A 22,101-nucleotide genomic window follows, 5' to 3' on the forward strand; every position below is an offset into this window, starting at 1 on the left:
TCATAATGCCATTGTATAAATCTATGGTGCAGCCCCATTTGGAATACTGTGTACAGTTCTGGTCGCCTCATCTCAAAAAGGATATTCTAGAGTTGGAAAAGGTTCAGAAGAGGGCAACCAGAATGATCAAGGGGATGGAGCGACTCCCTTACGAGGAAAGGTTGCAGCATTTGGGGCTTTTTAGTTTAGAGAAAAGGCGGGTCAGAGGAGACATGATAGAAGTGTATAAAATTATGCATGGCATTGAGAAAGTGGATAGAGAAAAGTTTTTCTCCCTCTCTCATAATACTAGAACTCGTGGACATTCAAAGAAGCTGAATGTTGGAAGATTCAGGACAGACAAAAGGAAGTACTTCTTTACTCAGCGCATAGTTAAACTATGGAATTTGCTCCCACAAGATGCAGTAATGGCCACCAGCTTGGATGGCTTTAAAAGAAGATTAGACAAATTCATGGAGGACAGGGCTATCAATGGCTACTAGCCATGATGGCTGTGCTCTGCCACCCTAGTCAGAGGCAGCATGCTTCTGAAAACCAGTTGCCGGAAGCCTCAGGAGGGGAGAGTGTTCTTGCACTCGGGTCCTGCTTGCGGGCTTCCCCCAGGCACCTGGTTGGCCACTGTGAGAACAGGATGCTGGACTAGATGGGCCACTGGCCTGATCCAGCAGGCTCTTCTTATGTTCTTATGTTCTTATGTTCAGTTCCCTGGGGAGAGGGGATAATTGTTATCCCACTTTTTAAGTTGGTGCTGCTGACGTTCTCCCCACCCCCCAGCATTTGATCTCTGTCATTTCCCACTGCCACCATGTGGTTACCATTGAGCAACAGTGAGTAGCTATGATAGGCCACACCAAGCCAGTGCTTATCCCAGGGAAACTTAAAATTGCTGGGATTGTTAGAACAGGCAAGCTGACTTCAGCTGAGTAAGAAGAAACCGAGGCTTAATGCAAATCAGGGCTCACTAGGCCTGGGTGGGACCTTTATTCAGTACCAAGATTTAGCCTTGAAGCATGAAGTAACGACACTGGAGGTGTACTGCTCCTGAGCATGCACAGAATATGTTTTTCTTGCAGCTGAGTAACCACAACCACCCCCTCACCCATCTTGGGAGAGGAAGGAGGAAGGCTTTTAGAGTTTAAGCTCTGGCTAAAGGCGAGTGGAGGGGAAGCCACCTCAAAGGGGAGTTAAGATGTTCCTGTAGGTTTGGGTCCTAGCGGGCACCAAAGATGAAGGTAGGAGAACCTCCTGGAAACCCTAAAAATAAAAAAAATAAAAACCTGCAAATTCAAAAATAAATTAGCTCATTGAAAGAGTTCTAGATAGACATTTTGAGACCAGCTTGTTACAAGCAAAGTAGTCTGTGCCTGTTTTGGGCTCCTGCCTCCCTGTATGCAGTTCTTCCCAGCACAATGGTGGAAAGTCCAGATTCTCCATCCTGGATCCAAGGTGGCCTCTCTTTTTCCATACCCCATGATGGTGGTGGTGGTGTTGGCCTTGTTTTTGAGCAGGTGATGGAGAATCATAGGGGGAGTATATGCCCTGAGTTTCTCTGGACAGAGTTTTTCTCTGTTGCTGCTCTTGGGTGAGGCAGAAGCATGTTGTGTGCCAGCCTTCTTCCCGAGTGGACCTAGAAAAACAAAATCCACAAAAAAAATCAGGATGAAACTTGAACTGACAATTTACAGGGGGGGATTTGTAAGTGACAGGAAAAATAATCTGGAATGCTATCGGATGTGACAAGTACTATCACCGTGAAACATCCCCTGCTACGCACAATGGATGTGGCCATTTGGGGTCAGGCGTTAGTCTCTAAACAAGTAACTCATTGCATGGTAAACATGTTTCTGGACTCTCTACCACAGAGGGAGATTGACTGCTCCCCCCCATGAAATGTGTATAAATTAGAAAACTAGCATGGCAAGGAGAGTCACTCTTCCACATGACACACTAGATTGCTACGTTCAGAGGGATTTTGCTTTAAAATTCAGTTGTGTGTCACTTTGAATGTCCTTTGGGCAGGCATCTGGGCTAAGAAATACAATATATGATAATAAAATGACAACAATCAAACAGTCCGTTGTGCCAAACAAGCAACTGTCTATCTGAGACTGCTCCAGAGGGTTAGGCCCAAACCTGCCAGGATGTTGATATATGGAATATACTGACACTACAAGAAGATCTTCCCTTTTGCTTCTGTTGAAAACCCTTCAGGTCTAAAAGTTGCACCTTCTGATTGGCTGGCCTGGCACATATTTAGTACCTCTCTTTTCCCAGTCCTCTTCTGGGTGTGGGTGTGTATATATATATTCTCCAAAGGAAATTAAATACATAAAACCCTTTGAGATGAGAGAGCTGAACCTTTTGAACTGCATTTCCTTTTGATTTAAATGAAAGCAGCTGAAATCCATCATCCTTCCAGGGATCACAAACCAGATGATGATTATATACCGTATATATATTTTTGATCACTCAGGCAAGTCTATGTAACTCTATCTTGCTTTTAACATTTAACTGCTCCTGCTAAGTACCTACAGTCCAACCCGTTATGTTACAGGAATTCTCCACTCTCCATGTCCTCCCTCGGTTACATGTAGTCCTAATGCATTGTGTAAAGCTATCATCAAAGGTACACGCAAACACACATGCTCACTCCTAAGCTGGCGGGGTGACAGTAGTGATGCCCTTACTTTAAATGAAAGAGGCAAAACTCAGAAGTCCTGCTTACTTGCCTCCTTTTGAGATTCTCAGACTGTTCACCTTTTAGGAACTACAATCCCCAGAGCTGGACCTACCATTTAGCCAAACTGAGACCGCAGATGCTGGGGTGGGTAGGGGGAGCAGGCACAGAGAGTTGCAGCTGCAAGGTGTTGGGGGATAGAACCATGTAGGCCACATGACCTGCCTTCTAAGACAGTCTGCCGCCTTTAGGTGTGGTGGAAAATGCTGCCGGTTGTCAGTGTGGAGGTTAAATTCCCCACCAGACTGTACATGGAGTGGGGAGCACCAGCTTGTCTTTTGCCTCAGGTAGCAAAATCTCTCTCTCTCTCTCTCTCTCTCCATTAACCACAAAATTCCTGCTTGATCTCTAGAACGGATGCTCACTCTTGAGACAGCCATGACCACCCCAAGGGTTTGTTTGTGGGGGTTTTTTTAGCTCTCCTGGGCTAATGGAAAAGATTGTGCACCTCTTTGTTTGTTTGTGACATTTGTATTTCTCCTGTCCATCAAATGGTGCTCGAGTCAGCTCACGCCAATAATACTGACATAATGAAATATGATAATACGGATAAAACAGCCATAAAATATAATGTCAATCAAGACAGGTAAAATGCCAATGAAAAAAACCTGTTGCATAAGAAGAGCCCTGTTGGATCAGGCCAATGGCCCATCTAGTCCAGCACCCTGTTCTTGCAGTGGCCAACCAGACGCCCATGGGAAGTCAGCAAGAAGGACTTGAGTGCAAGAGCGCCCCCCCATGCTTTCCAGCAACAGGTGTTCAGAAGCATACTGCCTCCGACCGTGGAGGTAGAACATAGCCATCGTGGCTAAAAGTCGTTTCTACCCTTATCCTCTGTGAATTAGAACCAATTTCTGCCATTTTTTTTAACAAGTTGCCTTATGGGCCAAAGGTAGATGGCCTGGTGAAAAGGTGGAGTGGACACCCTTTTAATAGCTGCATGGAAGAAGGGATTTCAGCAGCTGTAGGTTGCCAGGCCTGGCTAAGGGCCCTTTCACACAGCAGTTCATTGTGGGCTCAGAGCTGCTCATGAATGCACATTTTGTGCAGAGACCACAAGAAGCTGCTCTCATCAAAATGCCGTCCCAAATTATTTTCCGGTTTAATCTGGATTTGTCATTTCTGTGAAAAAGCCAATAGATAAACAAATCTCACAGAAATAGTAAATCTGGATTGAATGGGGTGGGATATGGGATGGCACTTTGATGAGGACAGCAAAACTTGGCAAGTGTGAACTTGAAGCATCCACAATCAACGGCTGTAGGGAAGTACCCCACAGTTTAAAAAATGGGTTTGCTTGTTGGCTGAAGGTGACACTGTTTCACAGTGTAACCAGATCTCCCTTAGCAAGGAGTTGCAGAGCCTGGGATTGCAGCCATGGAAAAGGGAGGCCCCACCACCATAAACAATCATGTTAAATGACTTGGATACTCTTTTCACACAATTAGTTTTAACGTCTATTCCTTCTCCATTGTGCCCCCTGGACCGCAAGGGATATTGACCAGCTGATGAGTTGCTCAGAAGGCCAGTTTTCAAACATGCTACTTGGGACCAAGCTGCACATGACAGCCTTGGCAGCATCTCCCAGAGTCTTTTACCTTATAATTATAATTGGCCCTTTAAAAGTGCTTTTGAGCTTCTCTCCTGCCATTGGTGGCCATGTGTGAAAGGCAACAATGCATATTTTAAGGGGTCTTGCACTGAGATAGATGGCCATTGCAACTGTATTTTAACCTTTATGCATCTTTTTTTTTGTCACCTGTGAACAGAAGCATTGTATCTTTAGCACAATGCTTCCTGCCATTTTTGCAGAGTTGTAGCATTTGGGAATGAGAAGGAGATGCTTTCCTCTCTCCTTCTCATTAATTTATATACATTCATGCAGGGTGCTTGCAGATGACCTGTTTATTGAGCATTCATCCTGATTTGTTTGCAAGGCAGTTAGATGACATTTGCTATATGACTAATGAGCATTCATCCTGATTTGTTTACGGGGGGTGGGGTTTAGATGCTGTTATGTCAAAGAAAGCTTTATCCCACACTTTCAAGTGCATTTCGCCATCACTTACTTTATCGCAAAAAGTCTGATCTATTAGAACTGTGCAACCTGAATTTGCCAGTATGTGATTGAATCCCACCTCAGAATAGGGAGTCTGGAAGCGTCCATACTCTCTCTCTCTGTGTCTCACCTCCTGACTCTACAGACTGGGGTGGGGAAACTGTCAGTTTTCATCAGAGCAGGGTTTCCTTCAACAGCCTCCTTTTCTGCTTTCTGCTGAAACTGGCAAGGTTGGGGGAAACAATCAGGATTTCACCGATGCCAGTTTCCACCCAAGCCTTGTTTGCTGCTCTGTCATGAAACTGAGCAGCCTTGTCTTCAGTCTTACCAGTTTTACTTGAGAGCAGCTTGGGCAATAATGCAGGCAAATGGTGGGGCAGGCTAGTAGATACCTTTTGGGATTGCATGGAAGCCTAGATGCAGGATAGTGTGAGCCAAGTGCTGGGAAAGGGTGTGATGACTAGGACTGAGGGGGGCATAATCCTTGGGGCCCAGACCTCTGGAGGGCCAGGACTGTGGAAAAAAACAAGCAATATGTCACAAAATACATTTTGATTCAACAGAGAGTGACTATAATGTCTGTGCTAAATCCCAGCATATCCAAATCTTGTTTTACAGAGAGTAGGATGGAGGAATATGACTTTGCTTCCACTTCTCGATCTTTCTGCAGCTTTTGATATAGTTGAGCATGGTGTCCTCCTGGACCAGCTTTGTGGAATGGGAATTGGGGGCACCGTGTTATACGGTGATTCTAGTCCATCCTACAGGACCGAGTCCAGAAAGTAGCGTTGGGTGATTGCCGCAGGGTACCATCTTACCCAGTGCTATTTAATATCTATAATGAAGCCGCTGGGAGCTGTCATTAGGAATTTTGGGGCAAGATATCATCAGTATGCTGATGACACTCAGCTCTATTTCTCTATAACATCTGAATCAGGAGAGGCTATGCAGGCCCTGGACTGGTGCCTGGATGTAATGGTGGGATGGTTGAAGGCAAATAAACTGAGCTTGAATCCTCACAAGTTGGAGGCACTGTGAGTGAGTGGTTCCCATCTCCAATAAATTGGTCAATTACCTGCCCTAGATGGGGTGCTTCCAGATCCAGCTCTGTCCCTGGAGGCTCAAGTAATCTCAGTGGCTGGAAGTGCCTTGTAAGACAACTACAACCGTTCCTGGACCAGGAGAGGCTGACCACAGTAGTTCAGGCATTGGTGAATTCAAGACTGGATTACTGCAATGCACTCTGTGTGCGGTTTCCCTTGCACTTGACCCAGAAACTGCAGTTAGTGCAGACCCCTGCAGCCAGATTGCTAACAAGACTGAGACCCTATCAGCACATAAAACCTCTGCTTAGGGATCTGCACTTCTTGCTGATTTGTTACTTGGCCAAGTTCAAAGTGTCACTATTGGTATATAAATCCCTTAACAGCTTGGGACCAGTTTACTTGCGGGACTGCCTTACCTTACATGTGATCACTTGTGTGTTTCGATCTGTGGAACTAGCACTGACACCGGTGCTGCATAATACTCGTTCTGCACTTGTAAGAAATTGTTCCTTTAGTTTGGCAGCACCTACTATTTGGAACTCCCTGCCACCTTACATGAGGCAGGCGCCTTTGCTGTGTTCCTTTTGGCGCCTGGTTAATTTTGTTTGTTTGTTTAGGCAAGCCTGTTCAGATCCAGATGCTGATGTGTTTTAATCTTTTTAGTCTGTTGCTATTTTAATTGTTTTAAAAATATTTTAATTACTTGTTTTCAAATGTTTTATTAATAATTTTAATGGTTTTGTTTGTAAACTGCTTAGAGTTTTTTACAATCAAGTGGTATATAAACTTTGTTAAATAAAAAAATAAAAAATAAGCACCAAGATTTATTAATATGATTCAGACACGGCAAAGCACAACATATACCTTGACACCAGAATTATTATTAGTAGGCTACAGTGGTAAGTGGCGGTAACACAGCCGAAGCTCTGCTCACGGCCGGAGTTCGATTCCAACGAAAGGAGGAAGTCAAATCTCCAGTAAAAGGGGTCGAGGTCCACTCAGTCTTCCATCCATCCGTGGTCAGTAAAATGAGTACCCGGCATATGCTGGGGGGTAAAGAAAGGCCGGGGAAGGAACTGGCAATCCCACCCCATATATACGGTCTGCCTAGTAAACGTCGCAAGACATCACCCTAAGAGTCGGAAACGACTCGCACTATAAGTGCGGGGACGCATTTACCTTTACCTTACAGTTCACAGAACTATATTAATGCTACTAGTTAAGTAGTTTAGTAATGAAATAGTACTAAAAACGTTGTTTATTTAGTTTCCTTTGGGTTTCTGAACAGTTATTTCTAATAAACATATTAACTGTCCCATTCGGATACATTTTTTTCATTTATTTTCAATCTTTGTTGTCCTAAGTGAAACCTAAATAATTTAAAAGATTGTTTAAAGAAAGTAGTGACATTTAGTTTGTAGGAAGATTTAGGTAGGGGGCCCTGATCATGCATCTTCCTGCCCCAGGCCCAATGCCATCTCTCAGCAGCCCCGATGATGACAACTGAAAGTGGAAACAGCCTAACTTGTTAATCGTGGCAGTGCACTTTATCTGAAACGGGGAAATATTCCCTAGTGATAATTAAAGAGCTTTAAAATGTACTTGTGGTTTTTGTCCAGAGCTGGCTGTGTGTCTCTTCCAAAACTACAAAGCAGTGGCTTTTCTCTCCGTGACAGCTAAATAGCTGAAGTTAGGCGCACACAAAAGTTTTTTCCTCTTTTTCTTTCTGACGGCTGGTTCTTGTGATGCACTGCAAATTACTCTTGAAATTCCTTTAAAATTCTTTCAAGATTCAAAACCAACTTTTCCAGGAGAAGCAAAGCCTGCTATGTATAAAGAACCCCTTGCTTCTCCCTCTGGATCACCCTCTATGTCAGAGGAGGGGGGAAGCTGTGGCCCGCCAGATGTTTTTGGACTTCAGCAGCCCAGCCAGCCTGGCCCAGTGGTCAGGGATGATGGGAATTGCAATCCAACAACATCTGGAGGGCCACAGCTTCCTCACCCCTGAACTAAGTCTTGCTGGCTAGTATTTTCCCTTGAAAATATTTATTTGCCAAATTCATGCTCGCCTTTGAAGTGTGTGGTGGTGGTGGAAGTACACAGCAAACAGGCTGCCTTGGTTGTACTGGCTGCCTAAAAACGTCTAGATGCAATTCAGTTGGCTGGAAATCACTCTTAAAGTCTTACATGGCTTTAATCCAGTATGTCTTAGGAGAGCACTTACCCCAATATGAATCCTCTTGCCCTCACCTGAAATCTAGGCTTAGATCTCGGTTAGTTTTGAGAGATGACACCTCTTAGGGCATAGACCAGGGCTTTCTTTGTGATGCCTGTGGAGTTTGGAATTTTATATATAGGAACTTAGGAGGTTGCTGTCAAAATTCCCTCAAGTTTTGGGGGAAGGTTGCTGAGTGGGTTGCTCAGGTTGCTATTGTGTGATTGGGAATCGGACAGGAGAGGGTTAATGGTGCCAGGAGCATTGCTGGGAGCTGGCCTTAATAATTCTGCCAAGTATCTCTGTTGTTTGGGAAATGGCTGGTAAATAGCCCATAATGGCTCACTTGGAAATAGCTGGAGACTTCTTTGGAAGGTGAAAGCCATCTCGGCAAAGGACATGCCTTTCTCCTTCCTCCTCCCCCATGACTTAGATGTGCTGGCAGCCCATGGGTGGAAGAGTTGGGACAAACCTGGAGAGGAGCCCGAAGGCCCAGCCAGAGCATGCTCTCAAAGCTGCACTTCTTCCTGCCTCTAAGCGACATCCCCCCCCCAAAAAAAAATACTTAAAAAAAATGGACTGAGGAGTTTTTAAGCTTGTTGGTCAAAAAGTTATTTGTCTTGTTTTGAAGTCAGGTGCTTTTTTGGGGGGGCTTGCTTGTTTTAAATCTTTTGTACCTTACCCCGAAATCAATCGATGGCATGAAAATGTCTTAAATATAATTAAATAAGCGGGGCGATGCACAACTCAATAGAACAGGTACAAAACCATTCCCAGCCCTGGGTGTACGGTAGGTATGACGCTAGTGTGTCTCTGTCTTGTACTTTGGATTTGTGGCATGCTTGCGAAAAGTTGCCTCCCCCTGTAGGTTTACAAATTGTATCCCCATCCAAATACTGTTAGTATATTAACCAGTATGCTAGCAGAACCCATAGATGTGTCATCAGGATGGGTAAAGAATTAGAAAACATGATGGCAGTGGCAGTATTGAATCTGGATTTTGTGTGTATGTGTGTTTGTTTTGTAATTTGGCAAAACTACTATTGGAGGTGTTTTATGAAGAGTTTTGCTATGATATCCAGAGCTATTTGCTTACTCAGGCTCTCTCCTTATTGCAGATCCCAAAGTGATGTACCAAATCACTTGTCGTATTTCCATCCCAGGAGAGTTAAAACAGTGGTGCACTGACTTTGATATTGTGTGCTCAACCTCTCTTTTTTAAAATCTCTGTGGTCATTATGAACAGGGGAAATGACTTGTGGTATTCTCTCTCCTGCATATTGCAGTGAAAAAGGGGGTGCGGAAGTCATTCAGGCAAAGGATATGCAAAAAAAAATTAAATCCAAACCCTTTTGCAAATTATAGCTTATGTAAATTTGTCAGCTGTTAAATATTATTTCTGCCGAGATCCTTGTCGCCTTTCTTTAAACGTAATTTCTTTGCTCTACCGTCCCTGTTGTAGCAATTGATTTTAAGCCCCTGAGTTGAGGAGCACTTCCAGATGACCTGTTTATTGAGCATTCATCCTGATTTGTTTGCAGGGAGTTTAGATAATGCTGCATCACAAGTGTTACCCCCAGTGCTGGTGCCAGGCTATTTTGCACCCTAGGCAAGGCTAACTACCTGCACCCCCCCAAAAAACACACATTTTTTTACCCTGTTACTTTCCTTATTGCAGGAAGTCTGATCTTTTTTGGGGGGGGTTGTTGTTGTGCAAGACCTCCCAATCTGCTATAATTGTGCAACCTGAATTTACATGTATTGGCCAGATTGAATCCCCCCCCCCAGTAGTGACCATCTGGAAGTGCTTAAAAAAAACTCCACAAAGATGAATGTACAGCTCCTAAAAATGATAATTCTTTAAAAGATATTACTATAATGATGCTGAAAAATGGCAGTAGACCCAAAATTCAGGATTTCAAAACTTGAGAGCTGCAAATCCAAATCCTAAAATGTTTTATTCAACTGGGACCACTACTGCTAGTTGCAGATAAATGACAGCACCTTCACTGTGATCATTGTGAACAACACTCATCCTGCAGTGTGCCAAGTTGAGCAAAAAATCTGCTCATGGGACTTTCTTAACTCGCCAGGAAAAAAAAAATACCCTGGCTTGATCTTGTAATTTTCAAACATGGAATTTTTATTCTGAAATAAACTTTAAAATACCTGCAGCAAAAAGGAAGAATGCAACAAGACCACTAATTAAAAGGGGAAAGGAAGCTAAAGAGAAGCTCATTAACTTGGATGCTGAATTCATAGTCAGGGAAAATATTGATTTATCTGCATTTGATTGGGATGCAATCAGAAACATGTTCTTACAGCGCCTTGATATGTAAACCGTCAGTTGAGTAAAGCTTTTTACGCCATGGAGGTGAGCAGCACCCCAGCCAGTGTCTGTACATCGGTCTGTTAAAGGCACAGCTAAAGTGGCCTTTAGTGACCCTGGTGACCCTGCTGCTCATCACATCAGTGGTCTGCTTGGGTGGGCAGTGTCTTATTGGAGCAGGGAACTTGCACAAGGTTGTTGCTCTGATATTATGCTGCTTGTGCGTGATCCATTCATGTCAGCAGGGACTTATGAGCAAGCGGGATGCAGGCAGATTGCTGGGATGGACTCGCTGCTGATACGTTTTGTCGGGTCTTTGCAAACCTCTTGGACCAGAGTCAAGAGTATGCGACAAAATAAATGAGGGTGTATGGCATAATACATTATGCCTCTGTCATAACCACCTTCAACGCTGGGGTGGGGGCCAGGGGAGAATGATTGCTAGCTTCCCAGTCTAAGGCTGAACTTTGATGTTAAAATTTGGAAACGCCTGAATAGAAGTCCTTCTTTGGCTGTTGTTTTCTATCAGCTGTGCAGTGCTAGTCTTACTTCTAGAAAGCAGGACTCACTCAAGCCATTTTTGCTGCCATTCATGAAAAAATAATTTTGATTCCCCACACACACTACACACCATGCTGTGCATATGTGCTGTTGTGTTGTGTTTCTACATCAATGGTTTACTAAATGGCTGGCTGGAGTAGTAGTTGACTGCAGTTTCCTTGTCCCGTTCTGTACCTGTATATGGAGCAAAGGTTTGAAAATCTTGCAGACGACACATTCAGAATCTGAGATGTCCTGGCTGATGGAAATTCAGTGGGTGTCCATTGGGATTTGGTTCTTCCTCCATGGTGCTTTCAAAGTTGTGGAATGCTCTCCCCTAGCGGGAGTGTGCAAAATTTTTGTGATTCATAATAACTTTTGCCATCATTACACTCATATTTGAATCGTTAGACTCATTCTGTGTCGCTTTCTCCCACCCCCCTCGGAATCCCCTAGTATGAAGCAATATCCAGGTCATTCTGGGAAAATAAAATGGCATCCACTAGATCCAAGAGACCATGGAGAAGTTATTAAGGTGTATATGTGGGGGAGAGGCTAAGGTGATCAGAACATGTGTGATATTGCCTGTTTTTCATTATCATTGTGGTGTAGTGATTAAAGTGCTGGATTATGACCTGGGAGACAGGTTTCGAATCCCCTCACAGCCATGAAGCTCACTGCGTGACCTTAGGCCAGCACTGCCTCTCAGCCTCAGAGGAAGGCAATGGTAAACCCTTCTGAATACCGCTTACCATGAAAACCCTATTCTTAGGGTCGCCATAAGTCAGAATTGATCTGAAGGCAGTCCATTTCTGCTTCTACATGTAATGGGCAAACAAGAACCTTCTAAGCTATCAGGTTCACTCTTGTTGAAATAAGTGTCTCAATCCTACATACAGATGAATAAAAAGACTTCTAAGTACTATTAATTGATGTTCGATAATTCTTTCTTTGATAAATTACTTGACTAAAACAGGATTCTTTTTTAAATGAGGGACAGCTTTAGCCCCTCATAAACTTTGTAACCCCCCCCCCCGAACAATGAATGGCATTGTTTCAGAATGAATGAAAATTTAGCTGAATGGGCCACACTCAGTTAACAAGTTCACACTTCTAGTCCCAAAACACTGAATTCAGTCACATACAGAGAAATTCGTGTTGCACAATTACAGTTGATTGGGAGGCCTTGCATAATAAACCTGCTTCCCAAAAAAGATCGGACTTTTCGCAATAAGAAAAGTGACGGGAAAATGCACTGGAAATGTGGGATAAGGCTTGCTTTGATGCAACGTCATCTAACTTTCCCACAAACCAGTTGGAATGAGTGCTTAATAAACAGATGTCTCTAATCTCCTTGCAAACAAATCAGAATGAATGCTCAATGAACACGTTATCTAGAAACACCCACCATATGCGTTCAAAGACACATGCCCCTATAAAACGGCATTCTGAGTCAGCTGAAATCTTTAGGATTGTTTGCCCGTTTTGCTGGGTTTTATCTTTTTTTCCTGATTACTGCAGTTTTAGTAAGATCTCTTCATTTATTATATCCTGCTTCTATGTACTTTTTTGGATTTTGCTGTCTTTTTTAATGTTTTCATGTCATTTTTAAGAGTTTTATAACTTTGATAATTTGCCACTTTGAGTTAGACTGGGATACTTTTAAAGACTAAATGCATGCTTTTCTCCCATCCTTGGATCTTTTGGATGATTCTTTGGGTTGATGGAGGGGAGGTGTTTCCTATTAAGATTTTTCCTAATTGGAGACACATTTTTCCCTGCTCTATTACAAATGATTTTTTCATTATTATTATTTTAAATTGACATTTTTGATCTGTTTGCTTGTATGTAACAAGGGGGAAGGGGCTGCAGACAGGAAAGCTGGGGGGGCTCAAAGGGCAAGTCAGAAGGCTTCTGGGGGGGATGACACTGTAGTTTCCCTATTAGCGTGGAAGCCCCTGGAATGCCACTGCGCTAGACAGCCGTACGTGCCACCTGCCATGTTGGCCTGGTGTGCCTCAAAGTCATAACCTGGACAGAGTCTTTATATTTAATGGGTGATTCTTGGAAAGGGGAACAAATATGACCCGTAGATGTTGAAGGCCTGGAAAAATGCAGGGAAAAAAGTTTTTCCAGGAGGGAGGATTGCACAGCGGGAGAGGGAAAGTGTTCAGTGTTAGCTTCCCTTGTGCAAATACCAACCTTCAGGGCATAGGTTCTTGAGACTGTAGCAGAGAGGGGAAAGAGTTAAACCTCCCTCCTGTTTGCTGAGATTCTGATCTCCCCATCCCATCTCACAGATGCTATTTAACAAAATAACATAGACAAGTGAAAATCAATCATGTTTAGGAGCATGTATCATTTTGTTCGGCCTTATGTGTTTGCAGTAACTCACACCTTCGTCTGTTTTCAAAAGCACAAGATATTTCAAGCAGTCATCCTGGAAAAACCCCTCCTTTGAATTTTTTACAAGATTTAACAGGGCCAGAGTCTCAACTCCTCTCCCTCCCCACCACCCCCATGAAGAAACCCAGGCCAGCATTTACTGAGATGGATGGAACCCTCTGGTACAGTCCCTTGCCAGCCTATTTTCAAAACAGGCTTGGCTCTTCCCTTCTGAATTGGCCACATTTATTTATTGGTTTGTTTGTTATTTGGTTTATATCCCACCCTTCCTCTCGCGCTATTTCTACCACAGCCCTACCTCCAAATGTCTATTCAGGAGCAAGTCCCAAGGATATCAAGTGAGGGTGGACAGGGTTGCAGTTAGAACTCCATCCTTTGCATTTGGAGTCACTGGTAGTGGTGGCCATGGCGGCCACTTATTGCGTCGCCCCCAAACAACCCTGTAATTGCCATCTTCCAGCGCCACAGCCCTGATCCAAATCTCTCTTCCCTGCCAGCCTCCACTCCCCTTATAAGAAGAAAATCAGATTGGATTTTCCAACCGTGGAGCTCCACCATAATGTGTCTGCTGAACTGTTGAACAAGTGATTCTACCTCTGCAGTGGCTTCTTGAGATTGTCCCATGGAGGGGGGACTAGCCTAATGGCTTAAAAGACTGAGCCATGAACCAGGAAGTTACTGGATTCAGTAGTGTGGCTCCCATGAACTTGCTAGGTGCCCTTGAGCAGCTTTCCCTTCCCTCTCGACGCCAGCTCTCCATGTGCAACGTGAGGATAATTATACTGGTCTACCTGACATGGTTGTTTTAAGGATTACTGAGTCAATGCATGCTGGAAGTGCTCTGAGCACTTTGAAGCACAGCATAAATGCTAAATATGATTAAGTGGGTCAGACTCCCAAGTCAACATGTGCCGTATTGGGCTGGCATGCATAAATATCTACACCATAGACGTAAACTGATCTAGCTTTTTCTCTTGCACCTTTTTCTCTTTCCACCCCCCATAATTTTGGGAACTGTCACTTAGAGGGTGTTTGGAATCAGCATAGCACCTTCATGAAACCACAATTCCCAGGATCCTTTGGGGCACAGAAGAACCCTTATTAGCTAAATTGGTATAAACAGCCATACCGTAGATGTGCAGCAGGCTTGGCTTGGGAGAGCTGCCCTCTTCGTCCTGTTTTCCCTTTCTCTTTTTCTGTCCCACCCCAAGACCACCTCCTTCAGCAAGGCCTTCCCAGACATGTTACTGCCTGGCTGTGCTTGTCTGCCCACTGCTGTCCTGAGACTAGCCCACTATGCTGTCAAATTGTTGGAAGTGGGGCAAGAGCAACTCCTGTTTTGTTCTTTTGTTTATGTTCCAGAAGGGAGATAGAGATAGGGTCCTCCAGATGGCTAGGCTTGCCTACCTTGACCTGTGATGCTCTGACTTCCTTCCTTCCGTCTGTCAGCTCTACACTGCATCAGCAGTGTCAGGGGGGGCTGGAAATTCCTGGGTCTTTGGCAGGGAAGGAAAGTCCTTAGCCAGCAGTCGGGTTGTAAATCTGCCAGGCCTATCCGAAGCGTACTTGCCGAGTCAGAAGTCCAGAAGCGAGGTCAGTGGAGGTCAGTCAAAGAGATGCTGCAGGGAAACTAGGTCTACACAAAGCCACGCCTGACGTTGCAGTCAGCAACAAGCTGCAGCCAAGGTGTGCCTTATAAAGAGCAGGATGGACAGCAGATGTGAGCCCTCAGCGTTTGGGCCTTAAGGAGACAGGCCTGCCTCTCTTCTGCCTGACCTTCTGCTGTCTACGTTCTGCAGGTGAGGGGGGAGTATCCTGTTCAGTGTCTGTGTCTGGCTGCAGGGCCTCTGCTGTCCCTGGGGTGCTCTGCAGCTGAGGGGCAGAAGGAGCTGGATTCTCAGGAGGCTCCTCTGTGTGTCCTGCTGCTCCTGGGTCTGCTGCTGTTACTCCCGAGTCATCCTCATCTGAGGAGTCCTCTGACGGGGCCATGACACCGTCACAGACTGATATGCTTAGCAAAGCTTATCTGCCTCTCCTCCTTCCGCCCTTCCCTTCTTCTCTTCTTCGACTGTCCGTTGGAGAGGAGATGTCCCTTTGTCTCCTCTCTCTCTCCTGAGCCATGAGGGCAACTCCCAAACCTGGGCATTGCGCCTCCAACTTAGTTAGTTAGATCTAGGTATGCCTTTCCTGTCTACTATGTATTTCTATAAATAAAGTAGCTTTTCTTATTTTACTAAGTCTTACGTCTCAGTGATCCTAATCCAGGGTAAAAGCCTGCCACTTAGGTAAACGCACGCACACTGGCACACACGCATCTCAGACCGTTGACAGTGTCTGCTTATTTATACAAATTTAGATAACAGTAATCTAATCTCTCATTTCACTGCTCTTGTGTCCACTTTATGTAGATCAGGGAGGGCAATCTGGCTTCCCAGAAGTTGCTGGCTCTACAGCTCCTGATGTGATTGTCTGATCATTGGCTATGCCGGCTGGGGCTGATGGGAAGTGGAGTACAACAACATCTGGAAGGCCTCAGGTTCTCTCTCCCTGATGTAGATAGACTGTAAGCCCTCTGGCCAAAGACTATTTGAGCTCCGTGATCTGCACAGCACCTAGCCTCAGGGTTACTATTTCTGGCCCTTTAAACCTCTGGTGGCACCTTCTGCCCATTCTTTCTGTGGCCCTTTGGTCCGCTGCCTGCTGTTGACCTGCAGTGGTGATTAGGACTGTAGGTATGCTGCACAGCAGGTAAGCAGCCAGGCAGGTACCTGTGGGATGGAGATGGTCCCCCCACTTGGTACCCAGGCAAAGCAATTTGAATGTGATCTAGTTGTGACTTGCTGCTTGAGCCTGCTCAGTTACATCAGGAAGCAAGGAGACCTGTGGCAAAGGGAGCATCCCTCCAGAATGAGCATGGCTGCGTGTGTCTATCATTCTGAGCTCACGCCGCGCAAGAGAGAAACTGGTGCATAATGTGCACTCTTCCACATCCCAGTGACTTGCCTGTTTTAAAATAAGTGATATGTGAATCAGGCCAGATTCTGATCCCATTGCAAGGACTTAAATTGAGCTATATTTTGCTAGAACGTATCTCCGAAACTTGTTTTGAATACCCAGGGACAGCCTTGGAGTATATGAAGTTTGATGATGAGACTTTCTGTGGCATGTGCAAAGTGAAAAAAGAGGAGAGGGGAGTGGAAGGCATCCAAATCGGCAGAAAGAAAGAAAAAAAGGGGGGGGAAACCCCAGGATGACGAAAGACCAACGTGGGTGAATGATGATCAATAATCTTGTTTATTGAGAACGTTATAAAATATATGCCCAACGCGTTTCCGTTGGATGAATTCCAGCCTTCATCAGGGGCTATAATACACAAATATAAAACCTAATTACTCAACTTTAAACATGAAATTACTACTACAGCATTCTGTTTTGCCATGTTAAATTTTTTTAAAAACATCTTTATACTCACATACCACAAATAAGATATCTTAGTTATGCAGCGTTCCATACAAAATCAATCCGGAGCAGTGTCTCAATATCATCAAATAAATCTTTACCAGAGTATAAAGATGTTTTTTAAAAAAATTTAACATGGCGAAACAGAATGCTGTAGTAGTAATTTCATGTTTAAAGTTGAGTAATTAGGTTTTATATTTGTGTATTATAGCCCCTGATGAAGGCTGGAATTCATCCAACCGAAACGCGTTGGGCATATATTTTATAACGTTCTCAATAAACAAGATTATTGATCATCATTCACCCACGTTGGTCTTTTGTCATCCTGGGGTTCCCTTCACATGTGCAAAGTGCCCTGTCTTCATTAGCTAAATCTGGCCCTCAGACAAAGGAAGCTGCCTTAAGCTGAATCAAGCCGTTGGTCTACTTAGTTCAGTACTGTCTGCACTGACTGGCAGGGGCATTCCAGGGTTTCGGCCAGGGTTCTCTCCCTGTCTGGAGATGCCTGGAATTTCACTTCAGAACAAAGGGCTTTGCTTTCAATCAAATGTGAACTCTTGAAATTAGTCACTGGCCAATTCCAGATGAGGTGTATATTGAGCCATCATCCTGATATGTTTTCACAAAATTTATGTGGAGGTTATACAATGTCACTGCCAAATAGTTATCACAAAAAGTCCTGTTAATTCGAAGAGGATTTGTTTGCAAGAGTGCTATTTAGCCGTTGCCATTTCCTGAAATGTACTTTTATGGTGGGTTATGAAGGGGCACTTTAGTAGCTGTCTGTGCAGAAAGGACTATCGTCTGGAAGCACCCGCTATCCCAGCCTTTAATTAAACAACCAACCAACCTATTGAGAACCAAACCCCGATAAGAAAGGCTTTGGTTTGATCACATGAGGACAAATCTGTCCTTCTCCAGCATCCAAGTTTATTTTATTTATTTATTTTATTTATTGCACTTGTATACCACTCCATAGCTGAAGCTCTCTGGGCAGTTTACAGCAATCAAAAACATTAAAACAAAATTTAAAACACATATTCTAAAAACAATTTAAAACACAATTTTAAAATTTAAAACAATATAAAAATAATTTAAAACACAAGCTAAAATGCCTGGGAGAAGAGGAAAGTCTTGACCTGGCGCCGAAAAGATAACAGTGTTGGCGCCAGGCGCACCTCGTTGAACAGATCATTCCATAATTTGGGGGCCACCACTAAGAAGGCCCTCTCCCTTGTTGCCACTCTCCAGTGTATGGGTGGGTTCATATCAGGAGAGGCGTTCTATCAGGTATTGTGGTCCCAAGCCGTGTAAGGCTTTATAGGTCAAAACCCAGAGCTTGGAAAAGTTACTTTTTTGAACTACAACTCCCATTAGCCCCAGCCAGCATGGCCACTGGATTGGGCTGATGGGAGTTGTAGTTCAAAAAAAGGAACTTTTCCAAGCTCTGTCAAAACCAGCACCTTGAATTGAGCTCGGAAACATACAGGCAGCCAATGCAAGTGGGCCAGAATTGGTTTTATATGTTTGGACCGTCTGATCCCTGTTACCAATCTGGCCGCTGCATTTTGCACAAGCTGCAGTTTCCGAACCATCTTCAAAGGCTGCCCCACGTAGAGTACATTGCAGTAATCTAATTTGGAGGTTACCAGAGCATGGACAACTGAAGCCAGGTTATCCCTGTCCAGATAGGGACGTAGTTGGGCCACCAACCGAAGTTGGTAGAAGGCACTCCGTGCCACCGAGGCTACCTGAGCCTCAAGTGACAGAGATGGTTCTAGGAGAACCCCCAAGCTACGAACCTGCTCCTTCAGGGGGAGTGCAGCCCCATCCAGGACAGGTTGGACATCCACCATCTGGTCAGAAGAACCACCCACTAGCAGCATTTCAGTCTTGTCTGGATTGAACCTCAGTTTATTAGCCCTCATCAAGTCCACTGTCGCAGCCAGGCACCGGTTCAGCACATTGACAGCTTCACCTGAAGAAGATGAAAAGGAGAAATAGAGCTGCGTGTCATCAGCATACTGATGGCAACGCACTCCAAAGCTCCGGATGACCGCACCCAATGGTTTCATGTAGATGTTGAACAGCATGGGGGACAGAACTTACCCCTGCGGAACCTCATACTGGAGAGTCCAGGGTGCCGAGTAATATTCCCCAAGCACCACCTTCTGGAGGCGACCTGCCAAGTAGGAGTGGAACCACCGCAATGCAGTACCTCCCACTCCCAATTCAGTTAGTCTCCCCAGAAGGATACCATGGTCGATGGTATCAAAAGTTATATATTATCCCCCTGTAACCCATCAAGATTTCTGCACACCCTCTCAACTACATGCCAACTCCATCTGGGAATATAAAGAAGCATTGGCAGTGACTGCCCTTATCTGAGAAATCTGCTTCCCACTGGAGACTTGCTAAGGATCTGGATCCAAAGATTTATTCACAGAAGAGAACAGAGTGTGTAGCTGGAGTTTTGGGATTCTAAGGACTCGGGAATTCTAAAGAAACAAGCCACTGTTTAAAACTAGACAGAAGCTTGCCTCTTTGGCAGTGAGCGAGAACTACTACTGCCAAAATGACAGTCAGAATATATCTGTTCCATATATCTGTGTGCGGTTCTCCTCTCATATGTCTACATCATGCCTTAGGATCCCAGTCTGGATTGAAGTATTTTCCCCAAACCAGCATGAGACTCATTGTAGAGCTGCTGGTTTTAATTGGTAAGATTGATCAACCAAATCATTAAATGATTCATTTGGGCAGGACCATTTCAAGCAGTGGCACACTGTAATTTGGATGAGCTGCACAGATTTCTTTTTAAGGGGGCGACTGAGGCAATTTTGGTTCTGGTGTCTTAATTGCAATAGAGAATGAAAGAGAAATGTTAAAAATGGCATTTCTTTCTGTCAGTGAGCCCCCTCTTTTGCTTACTTAGCAAAAGGTATTTTATACATTTACCAGAATCTCAAAAATGAATAGACAGTGAAATTCTGTTGTTATGCAAAAACATTTTTTTATTTGAATAGTTTATTAATGCATCAATTAGAAGGTGGGTGATGGTCAGCTACACTTTTTTAAGCATTGACTGTTCTACTTTTAAAAACATTTCTGCTAGCTTTTGGTGTCAATTTCAGTTTGTCTCAGTTTTTTCATGTATGGCATCTTAAATTCAGTTCTGCACATTTCTGCAGTGATTTGATTTTTCCTTCAAAAAGTTCTCATGAAAATTTTGTTAGCATTTTAGTATGAATTTATCCTACGACGCATATTTTTGCATTTTATAGTGCATTTTTGTGTTATTTTCATGAATATATGTATGTGTAATTTTGTACACCTTATTAGGTTGGAGAACTTTATTGCAAAATTCAGAGAAGTCTGAATTTCAAAAGATAATGGTGTTTTGTTTCAAAAAGAGCAAATAAAACTGAATTTCTGTCCTATCTGTAGTAGTATTAATCATTCTCTATAACTCTGGAAGTGCATTATCCCCCTATGTTCCCCCCCTGTCACTAGGGATGAAAGAATCTGTCAGTTTCAGTTCGCTCCTTTCCTTATTTTTCTAATCTTAAATTTAGTTCAGGTTTTTCCAGCAATTGGCCAATTTTATTGTTAAAAAAACTCATGAAAAATCTCCTCCTAATAAACAGTTTTGTTTCACGTACACATTTTTTCAAGCTTCTAATATAATGCAGTTTTATATGTTGTTTTCATTAATATATTCACTTTTATACACGTTGCTCCCTAATATATGCATTTTTGTAAACATTGTTTAGAGAACTGCATTGCAAAATTTGGATTGTGAATTTTGAAAGGTGGCTGTGTTTTGGTTCTCATGTTGTCTTGGAATGTGCAGTTTTGATAAATTTGGCTCTAAACGCTGAATCGAATTTCTCATCCGTTCGTGGACCTGTCACTATGTTGGTGGGAGAAACACGTTGAGTGGTACACTGTGCTCTTGATATCGGCTCCAAGGTAATTGAGAGCAGGGCCTGCCTTATGGAGCACCCTTCCAACTGATATTAAGCAAGTGCCAACTGTGTTAAGCACCAGACGCTTCTCACAGGCTTTCCGTGAAATGTGACCTTAGCTGTGTATACCACTGATCATTGTGATTCATTTTATTCTAAATTTTCTATTGTCTTCGTGGGATGCGGTGTTTGCTTGTTGTACTTCCCTTGGGTGTTTTTATGTTAAGTGACATATAAACTTGTGTAATAAATAATTAATAAAATAAAATAAAATGTGGGCTGTGCAGAAAATACTGAGTCAAAATAACGCTTTTCAGCTCCAAACTGATGCGGGATGTGAATACCCTCTGCTTCCACAGAACATCAGCAACAGAGACCATATGCGGGCATGACGACTGGAAATTAATGTCTAACCAGCCCTGCGCTGTTTGCTTTAGTTTAGATGCTAACAGTGGGGATGAAACTGACCTTTGAGGATGCATTCTGTTCTCAGGCATGCATCTTCTGAGGTCCTTTTCCATACCTGTAATCCAGTTCACAGTTTAAGTCTGCAATCCTGTGCACACTTGCTTAGGCACTAAGGTCAATTGAACACAATGAGGTGTAACTTGTGAGTAGACATGCATAGGATTGCATTGTAAATAACCCAAAGAGTGGGCGAATCTTCATTCTATGGGAGGGCAGACTCTCCCCATTCCATCCCCAAAGATACATCTCTCTCTCTCTCTCTCTCTCTCTCTCTCTCTCTCTCTCACACACACACACACACACACACGCACGCACACACACGCACACGCACACATGCATGCACACACACTGATTCCTGCTCCCCTAGGTCCCAGTTTGTCTTTGTGGGGTTTTTTAATCTAGTATATATGAATCAATTTAATAGTTAATCAAATTAATATCTACAGCAGTACATAATTTCAGATCTGTTCTAGGGAAGGACCATTGTTCATTGGAAGAGTACCAGCTCTGCGAACTCATGATCTCTGATTCAGTCAGGTAGTTCTGGAAAAGGTCCCCACTTGAGACCCTACAGCAGAGGTGCTGGACCCGCAGCCTGCATCTTGCCCATATACACAGGCTGCAAAGCTGCTTCCAGTGGCCTGACAGCCCTTTCTGAAATCGGGCACCTCTTCTTCTTGTCCCCCAGCAGGAGCCTCTTGGCCATGACCCCAGGCGAGAAGATGGTAGCGTGCTTGAAACAGGAAGGAGCACTCTGTCCTGTCTCTTGCGCACTAAGACCTTCTAGCAAGGGTGCCATGCCGGAGGGAGAATAGGTGCCTTTGCAAGTAAGTTGGGGGATTTCCTCCCCATTGCAGCACTGGATAGGGAGAAG

General features: G+C 43.9%; 1 protein-coding gene across 1 annotated transcript in view; it reads right to left on the reverse strand.

Moving 5' to 3' along the window:
• Positions 1-679: 679 nt before the first annotated feature.
• The window catches only part of LOC133379392 (twist-related protein 2-like), a 31,159-nt gene continuing 9,737 nt past the window's right edge, over positions 680-22,101 (reverse strand). The window contains exon 3 of the mRNA XM_061614541.1: positions 680-1,627. The gene's annotated coding sequence lies outside the window, so the exon portion shown is untranslated. The remainder of the gene's footprint in view (positions 1,628-22,101) is intronic.

Source organism: Rhineura floridana, chromosome 3, assembly GCF_030035675.1.
Source record: "Rhineura floridana isolate rRhiFlo1 chromosome 3, rRhiFlo1.hap2, whole genome shotgun sequence".
NCBI classification, from domain to species: Eukaryota; Metazoa; Chordata; class Lepidosauria; order Squamata; family Rhineuridae; genus Rhineura; species Rhineura floridana.